General features: G+C 42.1%; 1 pseudogene; it reads left to right on the top strand.

Annotated features, from left to right (window-relative positions):
* The window catches only part of LOC101571041, a 132731-nt pseudogene that overhangs the window by 51572 nt on the left and 66179 nt on the right, over positions 1-14980 (top strand).

The following is a 14980-nucleotide window of genomic DNA, read 5'->3' as shown; positions in this document are numbered from 1 at the left end:
TCAGGCTTATAGGCCACTATCTGTCTCCTTCTGTCATAGAGAGTAGCACAGGTGCTCTTTCCTACGGCGTAGAGTCTCACTCCATAACCTGCCGTTCTGAACCGCCACAGCATTTCTCCAGGGCTGCCTTGCCCTGCAGTCTATAGTTCCCATCCATTGCTAAGTCACTCCAGTGCCCACATCATGGCGTTGCCCAGGCCTGTACCTACACCCTGGCATTGCCCCTTGTCTGCTGCTAAGTGTGCTTTACTCATCAAAAATCCTCCTCCTTACAGTTTCCACAGCTCAAAACCTCCAGAGTGTAATTAGGCTCCTAAGATTACCATAATGAAATACAGAACGGGTATCTTAACTACTATGCATTTTGTTTTTGTTTTTGCTCTTACAGTACTGGAAGCCAAAAGTCAACAGGGTTGATTTCCTCAGAGAACTATTTCCTTTTCTGGCAAGAGGGCATCCTCATGCTGTGTCCTCATATGGTCTTCCATCTGTTTGTGTCAGTGTCCAATCTCTTATTATATGGCCACCAGTCATATTGAACTAGGCCCCACACTACAGATTTCATTTACATTAATTAGCTCTTTCAAGACCTCTCCAACTGTGGTTACATTTTGAAGTACTGGGGGTTAGGACTTCAACATATAAATGATGGAGGCATACAATTTGGCAAATAGGAGTCTCACATATTATTTTTCCCTCCAGCATCCTCCTATCTCATGCATCATAGCCCTTTAGTCGCCTTCTTTCTACCATTGATCTCTATCCTTTTGTATTAATTCATTCATTCATTCATTCATTCATTCATTCATTCATTCATTCACTTAAAATATCACTAAGAGACCATCAAGTCTCAATTCTCGGTCTATGATGCTCTAAGTGCTGACGTTATCTGCTGCAGGTCACCCGAGCCATTTAATTTTTCATTGTCCATCAAACAGTGAGTGATCACTTTCCATACATAGGCATTGATCTAGGCTCTGTATCCAAGCCTAGGTGAATCAGATTTGGCACTTACAATTAGTTGGAGAAATGGGATATTTGTATCCCCGTCGTATGAAAGAAAGCAGTAAACGTAAGAAAAACATGGATAAAGTACTCAGAATTTAGAGACGTGTCAAATTATTTCATTCTGTTGTATGTATGGGGAGATGGTAGTCAGATGAGCTTATAGAGAAGTGACATTAAGCTTGGGTTTTGAAGGATGGATACAATTTATGCATCTAGTAGGCACTTTTGAGTTTGGCCTCACTCATTTCGCACAGCACATCTAAAATTCGTCTGTTTTATATATAGCAATAGTTCATTCTCTTTTAATTTTAATAGTTTATTTTATTTTTTTTCAGTTTATTTTATTATACAGTCAGGGATATAACTCAGTGGCACAGTTTCTGCCTGGCAAGCATGAGGTCCTGAGTTCGATTCCCAGTTCAAAAAAGAGTGAAATTTATTTTTACTCATTTTAATATTTTATTTTTATTTTGTGGTGTTGAGGATCAGACTTCATGCATGCTAAACTTGTGCTTTATCACTGAGCTACAGCCACTGTCCCTTTTCTGACATTTAATAATTTTATTTCTTTATGGAGTACAATGAGATGTTTCACTGTGTAATGATCAGCTCAAGGTACTAAGCGCAGTTAGCATTTCAAAGATTTTCCTTTTCTTTCCTTTCCTCTCCTTCCGACTCTTTTGTTTTCTTTTTCCTCCTCCTCTTCTTCCTCTTGTTCCTTTTTCTTCTCTTCCCTCCCTCCTCTGCCTCTGTCTCTGCCTCTGTCTCTGTCTCTGCCTACCCCCCTCTGCTAAGGATTGAACCAAAGCATCACACATGCTAGGTGAGCAAAAGCTGTACCACTGAGCTATAACCACAGTCCTTTCAGCCCAGTGTGGTGGTGCACCCCTGTTATCCCAGCACTTAGAAGGGTGAAGCAGAAGGATCACCACAAGTTTGAGGCCAGTGTGGGTTATATAATGAGTTCAAGGCCAGCCTGAGCTACCTAGTAAGACCCTGTCTCAAAAAAAAACAAGGGGGACTTATGTATATAAGTACCCCCAGCCCTTTCATTGCTCAATAGTGGTTCACAGATTGTTTACCCACTCATCGCTGAAGGTAGTTGGGTTGTTTCTAGATTTTGCTGCGATAACTCAAAGTACCAAAACAGCAGCGTTATAGACATTTATGTGAATGCAAATTTTCATTTTTTTTCTTTTTTTCTTTTTGAACAGTCAGGAATGGTTTTACAGGGCTGTATCAGAATACATATGACTTAAAGAAGTGTTATACTGCTTTGCAAAACAGCTATTCCATTTTTCTTTCTTTCTTTTTTGTATGTATTTAGTACAGGGTCTACAGGGTCTCACTATACAGATCAGACTTGTAGTAATCCTTTCTGTTTTTCAGCCTCCCAAGTGCTGGAATTACTGGCTCACGCCACCACGCCCAGTCTCAATCACTGTCTCAACTTGCCCCTGGCATGGGGCTGACACAGCAGGCCAGGGATTGAATCTCCCAAGCCCCCTAAACAGGCACTTTAATCCTCTGAGCTATCATTTTTCATTTCTACCAGCAATGTATTAAGAGTTCATATTGTTGCTAGTACTTTATTTGCTTCAATTTTTGTATTAATATGTGTATTGTAATATTTCCTTGTGGTTTCAGTTTGCCTTTTCTTCATGACTAAAGATGTTAAGCATCTTTTCATGTTCATATGTTTAAATTTTGGGGGCTGGGGAGATGGCTCAGTGGAATAAGCGCTTCCCTGGCAAGCACAAGGCTCTGAATTCAATCCCCAGTTCCCCCTATCAAAAAAAATTTTTTTTCAACCATTTTTTATTGAATCATGTATTTTGTTCTTGTTTTTCCTTTTTTTTTTTTTTTTGCCATACCAGGGACTGAACTCAGGACCTTTTGCTTGCCAGGCAGGCGCTTAAGCCACTGAGATATGATTATGATTTTATTTATTTATTTTGTTTTCTTGAGATAGGGTCTTGCTGTGTAGCTGAAGCTGGTCTTAAACTCACTAAGCAGCCCAGGTTGACCTGGAACTTGCAGTAATCCTCCTGTCTCAGCTTCTGTGCTGGGATTATAGGCCTGTGCCACCACCAGCTTTTTTGTTTGTTTGTTTGTTGTACTTATTCTACTGAGCTATAAGCACTTGCCTGGCAAGCGCAAGGGCCTAAGTTTAATCCCCAGTTCCGCCAAAAAAGGGGGGGCATCTTACTTTTTATTAGGTTTAGTGTGCTGTTTTATAAATTTATGAATCAAGTTCACTCACAGTTTTGGGTTATGTAGAAAATACCCGTTCAGACTGGCTTTTTTTTTTTTTTACAGTGCCTTTTGAAGACCAAAAGTTTTACATTTTGATGAACTATAATTCATGGGTTTAAATTTACTATGTAGATCATATTTTTGTGATCTGAATCAAAGAAACTTTTGCCTAATTCAAACTCACAAATATTTTCTCCTGTTCTCTGCTGGACATTTTCTCGTTTTAAATTTTACATTTAAGTCGAAGATTCATCTTTCACACATATTGTGAAACACACACACACACACACACACACACACACACACATCACAGAATCAAAGAGAAATGAAACAGAGTCCTTCCTCTCAGGTCATCTGGCCTGGTGGATAGGGAAAAAAGTGAGGGAACAGAACATTCCATTGTTTAAAGAATGCTATTGAGTCTGTCTACAGGGTGCTGTGGCCACTCACTGTGGTTGTCAAAGCAGGGGCTGTTCCCCAGAAATGGGTAACCAGGAACAGAGTCTGCAGGACAGTGGGAGTTAGGTAGGCAGCAGGACTTAGGCCTGGGAAGCCAATCGTTCTGGACTTGCGTGGCCTTGAGGAGGCTTGAAGGCTGGAGGATAAATCACTGTGCCCTAGAAGCTGCTTGGCATTTGCTACACCTGAGAATCTGTCTGCGTGTGAAGTGGCTGGTAGGAGTAGGCCGAGCAGTAGGGAGCAGGGGCCATGCATGGAGCATTCAACCTTTCTTATGCCAAAACAAAGAGGAGGAAGGTGTGACTGCGTGGTATAGCTCATCCATCTCCTGATCTCAGGAGGGAGCTGTCTTTCTTCTTGGATGGTAAGATATGTCTGTACTATAAAGAGCCCTTCCTTAATGGGCAGCCATGGTGCTATTACATAACTTTCTGTACCTCACCGAGGGTCTGTACCTCACAGTGGTTTCAGGACTCGATGTTCCTTGTAGCATTATTCCTGAGGACTGCATTGAATGTGTCATAACAGGAATCCCTGGAGCAACCTGCAGAATTATCCTTCATCTTTGTGGTTCTTGTATATATTTAAAACACAATACCCAAAGCATTTGACGCTAAGGAGAGAGAGGGCATATTGCAGGCACTGAATAAATTAACCCTGCAAAGCACAGCAGTTGCTTTCATTAGCCAGCTGGCACTACAGGAAGGTAGCTGAAGCCTGTGGGTTAGAAAAGAAAATTTCAGGAATGTGAGAACAAAAGAAAAATCAGCTGCATTCAGTGATTTAACCTAATCCGGTAACAATAAAGAAATCCAGAACTCTCTGGGTCCTCTGAGCAATGGCAGCATGTATGAGGGTAGGGACCTTCCCTGTTAAATAGGGGGTGTCTCTCATGACTCTGGGTGCCCACGCTGACAACGCAGACATGAGTTAGATTCCAGGAAGAGTCAATCCAGATTTGGTTCATGCATACTTTGCACCTACAGAAGCTCCAGCTGAACTCCAGCTTCCCTTCATCTCTCCTTGGTGGTCCCAAGGAGTGAAGTTTCCTCCACTGTGCAGCCTCTCCCTTCTGTTCCTGGCCAGGACATTTTCTGGCTTGGTTGCTGCCACTGTGCCTACTGCCCACAGTCCTGCAGACTTCTCTGCATAGCTTCTGGAGCCACAAATGGAAACCTGCCCCTGATAGGTTGCTACCTCCACCACCCTAGGCACTGTCGCTGTTATTTCTGCATTGTCTTGATGGCTCTACTCCTACCTACCTGTTTTCTCCTAGGATGAGAGTTCTTCTGGGAGGCTCTTCAGCAACAACTTTGTAACTTTGAGGGGCCAGAGTGGCAAATCTTCAATAAGCCTTAGAAGGCACAGTGAATATGGTAAGAGACCTTAGAATTTCTTGAGGAAATAGAATTTTTTTTTTTTTTTTTTTCCCGGAACCAGGGATTGAACTCAGACCCTTGCACTTGTCAGGGAAGCTCTTATTCTACTGAGCCATCTCCCCAGAAATGGAAATTTCCTCAATAGCTATTTCAACATTGTCTTGATGGCCCTATTTCTACCTACCTGTTTGCCCCTAGGGTGAGAGTTCTCCTGGGAGGCTTTTCATTTTCTCAGACAGACTTCTAGGGCCTTTGCCACTGGCCTCCTCATATACCTAGGCCACAGTTGAGACTCTTCCCCTCTGAACTCTTCAAGCCTACATGGCTTAGGCTTTTGTATTTTGCAGAATACAGTCATATCATTGTATAAAACCAATCTCTATGTGATGGGAGTCCTTTTATGAACTTGTCAGAGACCATATGACTCTGATGGTATCATGTCAAAAGAGAAGACTGCTGTCTTGGAGCAGAAAGTGAGATGAGCTAGAGTCCAGCCTTGTTTTTTCACACCCTTGAATGCTAAAGTTCTAAATTGCACCAAGTTCAAAATTTACTTTTGTTCTTAAATTGATTGTCTCCATCAACACACAAACACAGTCAGACATCAAGCAAAATAGCTTGCACATTTGTTAAATGAGCCCTTCCTTGGTAACCTGACAGTACCCCACCTTTGGCATAGGGTGTGAATGAGTGGGGAGGAGCTAGTAGGGATGAGCACATATCTTTCCAAAGGAAGAGAAATTAGTCATAATTAAGTTTTGGAGGGGAAGTGAGTCATTTGAGAAAGTCCACTCTTCTGAGCTCACTGGCTGGAGGGCTTATTCCCTCTGTGAAGGTGGAAGAGTTAGAAGGTGGATTAGAGGTGGGATTGCTGCAGGGTGATTCTACCGTTCTTCCCTTTTTATAAATTAAAGTGCTGTTTCCATAAGGAGAATTGTGGGATGATTCTTGTGAGATTAGCTTCTCTTGCAGGCCCTAATGTAATATAGTTAGTGTGTGGTGTAGAGCTAGCATGTGGCATATGGGGGCTGCTTCTCCTAAATTTGCAGAGCTGTGCTGGCTCTGCCTTGTTGCTCTCTTCCTGTGGTCAGAAGGCCAGTGATGGAAGATGAGGGCAGTGGATGTGGTTAGTGATAGGCCTCTCCACCCATGGGTGGGGCTCTTGTCTTCTGGAGTCCTTTCTTGCATCTCTGCTCCCCAGGCCTGAGGGCCAGGCTTTGTTGCCCTTGAGGGTCTCCTTAGTTCAAGTGCCCAGAAGCCTGGTGGTAGAGGGCACAGAATTTCTGCTGGGTGGGTGGGGCAGCATGCCCTGCAGTTCTTGCATTGTTCCTAAGAGGAAATAGAACAGAATGAGACAGAACTAATTATTGCCTCAGAAAACTGTGTCACTGACCTCGTAGGCTTTGCCCTTTGTCCCACCTGACAGAAGGGCCTCAGGAACAAACAGAAGATTAGATAAAAAAGAAAGTAGTTTAAATTTTTGGTTCTCTAAATGTGTGATTACCATCAGCTTCTACTTTCCAAAGCATCTATTAACATAAATTTACTATGCTTCAAGTAATCCTGTCTGGTTAAATCTATCTGGTTAAATCTTAAATTATAAATGTGTGAAGTATTATTTACTAGGCCTTTGAAGCTAGGATGTAGACCAAAAATTTTAAAAGCCATCCTTCAGAAAGAACTTCAGGAAAAAAAAAAAAGAGAAGTTCAGGAGATTAGATGAAACTGTGGGTTAATTTTAGAGACTTGGTGGTGTGTAATGTTAGGAACTATTTTCCAAGCATGACTATACATTAATGAGATTGTTTTATAATGTGAATAATTAAATATCAACATAAACGTTTGCTTGCTAGGTAATAATCTGGAAAGCTCTGTTTTTATCAGTAGGTTTATGAACGCAGAAGATGTTTGGGTGTTTCTTTGCAGTTGTTTAGTGACATTCATAAGTCTTTTTTTTTTTTTTTTTTTTTTTACATTCATAAGTCTTACAGGAAAAGGGCTGTCATTACTTTCAATCATGCTTTGTATTAACTTAGCACCTTCTTGGTGAGTGCCTCATATTGGCAGTGTCCTGTACTGTGGTACCTTTTAGGAGCTCCCTGGCTGGGCGGAGCAGGAGCAGGGAGACACCTATATCTATGTCCTGTGTGAAAGGCAGGATCTAATATTCATTAGCTAATATGTGTTGAGCATCCTGTGTATGCCAGGACACAGGACAGGAACACTGTCATCAACAAGGGAGGCCTGACCCTGCTGTCACCATCTGTATTAGTTAGCTTTCAGTTACTATAACAAAATATCAAAATAATCAACTGAATGAGAGAAAAAGTTTATTTTTACTCCATTTTAGTTTCAGAGGTCTCCATCCATTGTCACTTGGCTATGTTGCTTTTGGTTCTATGGTAGCATAGTTTATCATGTCAGGAGGACTTAGAGGGGAATCTTCTCACCTTATGGTAGCTCAGAAGCAAAGAGAGAGGAAGGAGCTGAGGTCCCATTATGTCCTTCAGGGTACACTCCCCAGTGACATTTTTCTCGTTAGGTCCCATCTCATAAAGGTTCCACCACCTTTCAGTAGCACCAAGCCTTTGACACACAGGCCTTTGGGGACATTTCAGGTCCACACTGTAGTACCAACCTTCCATTGGAGGGAAAATCAAAGACAGATAAGGAATGATGAATAATCAGTAGTGGCAGTAGTACTGGTTTAGTGATAAAAAAAAAAAAAAAAAGCTCTGAAGAAAGAACTAGTGGTGTTGGGTGAGGTGGGAGATCTACTTGAGAAAGTAAGAAGAGAAAGTCTCATAGAGAACATGTTCCTGAGCAGAAATAGGGCTGAGGAGAGAGAAGCCTACTGTATGAGGAGCTGAGGGAACATTTGGGTAGAGAGAACAGCAAGGGCAAAGCTCTTCATTGGGAGCTAGCTGAGCACAATCAAGGAGCTGGAAGCAGCTTCGTGACTAACATATAATAAGCTGAAGCCATGGGAGCTCAGGTGCTGAGGTGGTGTAGCCTGGTCGTCAGGGTTTGTGACAAAAAAAAGTGGCTTTTTATTCTGAATGTAGTGAGAGGCCATCAGAACATTCCACATGGAATGACATGATGTGATTGTGGTGCTCCTTTGTTTTTTGGTGCTGGGGAATGAAACCAGGTCCTTATACATGATAAGCATTTACTCTGCACAGAGTGAAGCTCTCATTGATCCTGGGGTTTAAAAAATGATTTAAAACCCTTTAATTATACCATCATACAAATGAATGTGTACAGTTCTATGAAGATATCATTGATTTATTTTAAAACTACAATGAGTTAAAGTTTCTAGTTTGGTGAATTTGAACATATCCATGATGCCATTCCTACTATCAAGGTATTGAACTACTATGCTCTTGAAGATTTCCTTGTGAGGTGTGTGTGTGTGTGTGTGTGTGTGTGTGTGTGTGTGTGTGTGTGTGTATTTTTTGAGATACTTGCAGACAAACCCATGGGTTCACTATTACTGAGCTAGGCATACAACCCTTTTTATTTTGTATTTTGAGACAAAGTCTTACTATGTTGCCCCTACTAGCTTTGAACTTGTGATCCTCCTGCTTTACCCTCCTGAATAGGTGGGATTATAAGCACGTGCCACTGTGCCCAATGGGTAGTTCTATTTGTAATTTGTTTAATATTTATTATTTTAAGGAGTTGCTATACTATTTTCTGTAGTGGTTGTATTATTATGAAATAGTTCCCAAAAGCACTGTGAAAGGGTTATAGTTTTGATTTATATTTTCCTGATAATTAGTGATGTTGGACACCTTCCTGTATCAGGTGCCACTTGTATATTGTCTTTGGAGAAATTCTCAGAGTCCTTTGCCCATTTTTAATATTTATTTGCTATTAACTTGTAGGAGTTCCTTATATATTTTAGAAATGAACTCCTTATCAGGTAAGTGGTTTGCAAATAGTCTGTCCTTTTCTGTGACTTTTTTTTTCACAGCTAATTATTCCTTTGGCTGTGTAGAATCTTTTCAGTTTGATATAGTCTCACTGTTTATTTATTTATTTTTTTATTGGCTGTACTTTTAGTATATACGTGAGGCCATTGTCAAGACCAGTATGTGAAGCTTCTCCCCTGTGTTTTCTTCTAAGAGTTTTATAGTTTCTGCTTTTTTGTACAGTCAATTTGTTTTGAGTTGACTTTGTGTAGGATGCAAGAGGTCCCATTTTGTGTAGGGGTCTAATTGCATGCTTTTGTACATGGATATTCTGTTTTCCTAACACCATTTGTTGAAGAGAGGGTCCTTTCCTCATTGTTTTTCTCAATTCCCTTGTCAAAGATTAGGGGTGTGTGTGTGTGTGTGTGTGTGTGTGTGTGTGTGTGTTTCTGGCTTCTCTATTCTGTTCCATTAGTCTGTATGTCTATTATTATCATTTTTAAGTATACCATTCATGATTTTTTAAAAAAACTCCTTTGCTTGCCACATGGGCATTAACTGTGATAGGCAAGAAGGGACAAAAGCAGAGGCAGAGACTGGTTAGGGGATGACATGGATCCAGAAGAGAGGTAGGGGTGGCTCAGATGGAGCAGGCAGTGATCATGGACATAGCAGTCCCAGGAGAAAACCACACAGTTTTCTGAAGGTTTAGAATAAGAGTATCAGAAATATCTTTTAAGAAAGTCTCAGAATCTTGAGAAGGGATAGAACATTCTTAGAGGGTCTTCAATGAGTGGAAGGCCCCAAGACAAGAACCATAAGGCTCTGTGCAATTATCCAGAATCTGAGCCTAGTTTGGTGACTATGCAGGCATATGGTCAGTGTGGCTTAGCCTAGCCCCGGGGCCAGCAGTTATTTAATATGGTGGGTGCTATAGTCTGAGTGTTGGTGTCTTACAGAAATCTGTTGACACCCAAAACTTGATGTGATGTTATTAAGAAATGAGGCTTTGCCAAAGTAAATCATGAGGGCTCCATCTTTATGAATAGGTTTGGTGCTCTTATAAGAGATTTGAGGAAGCTTTCTTGCCCCTCTCACTTCTGAGGTGCAGCAAGAAGGTCCCGTCTTTATGACATGGATCCAGAAGAGAGGTAGGGGTGGCTCAGATGGAGCAGGCAGTGAACATGGACATAGCAGTCCCAGGAGAAAACCACACAGTTTTCTGAAGGTTTAGAATAAGAGTATCAGAAATATCTTTTAAGAAAGTCTCAGAATCTTGAGAAGGGATAGAACATTCTTAGAGGGTCTTCAATGAGTGGAAGGCCCCAAGACAAGAACCATAAGGTGCCTTCATCTTGATCTTGGACTTTGCCTCTAGAGCTGTAAGCAGTAAGTTCCTTTTGCTTCTAAATTACTCAGTTGAAGATATGTTATAGTAACCTGAAGAACTAAGACAGTGGATGAGCAGTAACAGTAGGCCAAGGATTAGGTGCACAGCCTGAACTAATGCTGCCTAGATATATACTGGGAAATTAGCAAACTCAGTCTTACTGATATAGACAATATGGATAGCAACAACTCCTGACACGGTTATGAGGAGCATGAGAGAAGGAAAGCACTGAATAGCATTCCTGGCTCATGGCTGGTGCTGATAAATGTGAGGTTAAATCTAAGAACAAATGAAAGGCTTGGGGTGGAGTGACCAATCCTAGCGGAATCTTCAGAAGTCTGTCAGGAATACGTGGAGGGATGAGCTCCAGGGAGGATCCTGGAGAGGCAGTTCTCCTGGAGACAAAGGCAGAGCTTCTGTCAGAAACACTACACGAATCGGAGCTGCCCAACTGGACAGCTATGAATTTGAGAAATGAGAGCCTAAAGGCAGAATCCAAGATGTTTCTGAGGTTTTGACTTCGTATTCTGAGGTTTTTGGAAGAGGAAGAGAAAGGATCTGATGACAGAAACAGGACAGTCAGGGGAAAGGTGGTTGCTGAGAGCCTGTTATGGGTTCTTTGCTGAGGCTGTCCACAGACAGGCAGGTGCCATGAGGCAGCCTTCTCAGAGGGCTTACAGGCCAGCCATCAGACAGGTAAATGGACAGTCAAGGAGCCCTTAGGAGACCATGGACTAAGGGAAGGTTTTTCTAGGAGGAAAAGACTCAAGCTTACTTTGGAAGGCGGCGTGGAAGTGAGCCAGGCCAAAGGAACTGGGTGGGTACCGTGGGCTTCCTCTGTTTGCCCCTCCACAAGCTCTGTGCCAGGGAAGGCAGCTGAACTGTGTTCCATGCCTTTCTGGAGCCAGTCAGCAGCACTCACTGGCACCTGGAAGGACACGAGAATCACCTCCACCGAGGCCTTTCTTTCCCTAGCTGCCTCCCCCAAATCTCCATATTTGGTTCCTTCTCTATTGAAAGCACAGCTTCTGAGTCTTGCTCCAGCTCCCTCTGCTCTCCAACTGCTTCCTCTCCTGTTCCCTGCAGACCTAAGGGTGGCATGAATCCTGGGCCTGGGGTTTTGCAGCTTCCCTGTTGCTCCTTCAAACCCTGCCCACACGCTTGTCAGTGGTGTTCTCAGCTGTCTTCAGTTTCCCAGGGAGTGTCTCAAGCAGAGACAGTGGCATATGTCACATGCCCAGAATCAAGACTTAATAAACAGGGCTCAGGGTATTTTAGTCTAAATAATTATGAAAGTGTCTGGTTCCTTCCTACATTATAGTTTTTATTCTTACTATGTTACTGTGCAAGAGACCCTTGTAAACTGTACCCCAAGAAAGGGCTCTTTTGGGATTTTGTTTTTATCTCTTTTTCCACTGTCTTAGCTCATCTAGTCTTAATTTTTTGATGTGAAGCCACATGATAGGAAAGGAAATAGGTTCTAATCAGTGGCCAGCCAGCTCTTTGGAATGTTAGCTCTTTCGTTCAGCTTTGGAGACAAGGACGGCCCTGACCAGTGATTCTGAATGCTTGGTGTCAGTGTGACAGCCTGTCTTTATGATCTGTTTTATGTTTGTGACAGGGCTCCAGCTCCACGTCTTATTCCAGATTAAGAAGTGTGTGGTTCATGATGTATAAATGTTCTTTCCCATTAAACTTTTGTTTGATTGCATCTTGATTCTCTCTCCTTTTCTTCCAGTGATGTCTGCAGTTGAGACTAGTGAGTTTTGACTTGCAGTTTTTCTTCTTATGCTCTGTGGAAATCTGAGCTTTCTCTTACTTAGCAGGAAAAAATTTAAGGCACTGACATGATTTTTTTTTTCATCTCAAAAACCACAGGAAATATTCATCTTTGAAGTGTTTCCTGTGGCCTCCTCAAAAGTCTGGAATTTACTTGGCTGCGTCCTAACCAGATTTGTCGCATCACCATTTTCATATTAAGTGTGAAACTCACCAGGTGCCTTGGGTCTCATGGAAAGAACTTTCCTTCCTCTATCTACATCAGAGTCTTTCTTTTCTGTTTTTTTTTTTTGTTGTTGTTGTTGTTGTTTTTTGTTTGTTTTGTTTTTTATGTATTTAGTACAGGGTCTACAGGGTCTCACTACACAGATCAGACTGGTAGTGATCCTCCTGTTTGCAGTCTCCTAAGCACTAGGATTATAGGTGTGCACCACCACGCCCAGTCTTACACCAGAGTCTTTCAAGCCCAGCACTGCTCACATTTCAGGCTAGTTGCTTCTTTGTCATGGGGCTGCCCTTTGTGTTACAAGACATCATGTCTAGCAGTATCTCTGACTTTACCCGGTAGCACCCAAGGTGTGAGCACCACAAACACCCCCACACTTTGCTATATGTATCCTGGGGACAGAATCACCCTGGGCTTAGAGCCACTACCATGGAAGAGGTCAGAAACAAACTCAACCCATGCTCTAACAAGCTCTAGCTAGATATTTTCAACATGTTGTTCACTTACGTTCCATTTCCTGCCGAGTCCCATGGTAATTGTGCTATGTGCACATTCTTATTTTGTTAGTTCTCAGACTTGAATGCTTTAGCTTTCCGCTTCCTAATGCTTATTGTACTTGCAGCCGAGGCCTGAATGCCCTCACCCACTCTTGAGACTCCTCATTATTTTTTGATCGGCCAGAATGGCTCCCCGATCGCCTTCCAGTTTTCTTGCCATAAAAGGGAAATAAAGCCAAGGCCCCAAGATAACCTCAACCGAGGCTGTGAAGGCTGTGGTTCAGTAGCAGAACAACATGTTTTCAGGGAATAGGAGACAGATGCATGGACTCTGACTTTCCCTGTACCCAACCCAAGCACCTAAATAGCTGTCCCTCCCCCCCCTTTTCCTCCCTTGTCTCGTCTACTTTATGCTGTACAACTTACAAGTTACAATTTGAATCTAAGTCTTACTTTATTTGGGACATGAAAGAAGCTGAGGAAGAAAATAAAATATTTGAACTTTTAAAGAAAATACCCCTGGAGAGACCCTCTTTCTGTTCCCTACCTCTTCACCTCTACACTGTCTTGGGAATGAGTTTCTAAATGTAATAGGCTTCATTTTTTTTTTTTTTTTTTTGTAATAAGTTTCTCTTTTTTTCTTTATTTATTTGGTACAGGGTCTCTCTTTGCAGTTTAGACTCATAGTGATCCTCCTGTACCAGGCTCCACAGCACTGGGATTACAAGCCTGCACCACCACGTCTGGTTTTGGTGGCCGGATCAGTGAGGGGCCAGCACAGCATGCCATGCCAGGGAGCAAACCCAGGCTCTTGCACTTGCACAGAAGGTGCTTAGAGAGCCCAACTATCTCCCCAGCTCTATAATAAGTCTCTTGATTTGATCTTTTATGATTTTTATGAAGTTTTACGACCTTAGGGCCAGTCTGGTAGTGCCTGCTTGTAATCCCAGCACCTTGGAGGATAAGGCAGTAAAATTACTGTAAGAGCCAGGCCAGCTTGTGCTACATAGTGAGTTCAAGATTAGTCTGAACTATAAAGTGAGATCCTGTCTCGATAGATAGATAGATAGATAGATAGATAGATAGATAGATAGACAGATAGATTAAAAAAAAAGAAATTAGCGATTTAGGAATAGAAACTCCCTTTTCTACTGTCTTGTACTTGGCCAGAGCCCATCTATTTTTTATATTAATTCATATCCCCAAGAAAACTGTTACTCAGCCAGCATTCCCACCTGTGTTTATCTTTTGCAGCCCAGTTTTGTTAAAACCAATTCTAATGACTGTAAGGTATCTGTCCTCTGTGTTTACTTCCCACTCTACTTTCTGCCTTTCATGTTTCCAAATTAAGATAGGCTGTTCTGGGTACAAAAAGAATACTCTCCCCAAATCTGGTGTGTATACCTCCTGCTCTGAATATGTTAAATTAATCTGTCACTCTGTGTTGTCCAGTTAATAAAGCGGAGCAGCCCTCTGTTTAACACAATTAACAGTTTTTATTTTTTCTGGAAGGCAGGTCATACTTGTTCAGAGTCTTCTGTGTGCCCAGCATTTGAGAAATATGTTCTGCTTTAATCTTCATGGTTTCTTGTAATCACTGTTCATAAACCCAGCTTCTTAGTGAGGATGTTGAAAGTTGTAATTTTCAAAAAGAGTATCTGAGCTCACACAATCAGCAGTGGAGCTGGTTCTGGACCAGCAGCATTTGATCCACAACCCTCCACCTTCCTACATGAGTGAAGATTGTCCACACCCGTGGTGTATAAGCACTCAGGTTTGGGAGCCAATTTAAACTGAATCTTGGCTCCAGATAGTGTCTGTGATTTGGGCAAATTATTTACCCTTCCTAATTCATATAAAGTTTCTACATCTATAAAATAGTGTTAGTCCTTCCAGGCTGCTATTAGAGAAATGGTAAACTGTGGTTTATAGATAGTAGCAACTTATTGATCACAGCTGCAGAGAGTGAGAAGTGAAAAATCTAGATACTGGCAGCTTTGGGGGGGGTGTCCGGGGCAGGTCGGCTCTCTAGTTCATAGGTGGTGCCCTATCCCTGTGGCTTCATGTGG

The sequence above is a fragment of the Octodon degus genome, unplaced genomic scaffold (genome assembly GCF_000260255.1).
Source record: "Octodon degus isolate 3935 unplaced genomic scaffold, OctDeg1.0 scaffold00266, whole genome shotgun sequence".
NCBI classification, from domain to species: domain Eukaryota; kingdom Metazoa; phylum Chordata; class Mammalia; order Rodentia; family Octodontidae; genus Octodon; species Octodon degus.
The sequence above is the reverse complement of the archived record's forward strand: the minus strand, read 5'-3'. Positions and strand labels throughout refer to the sequence as shown.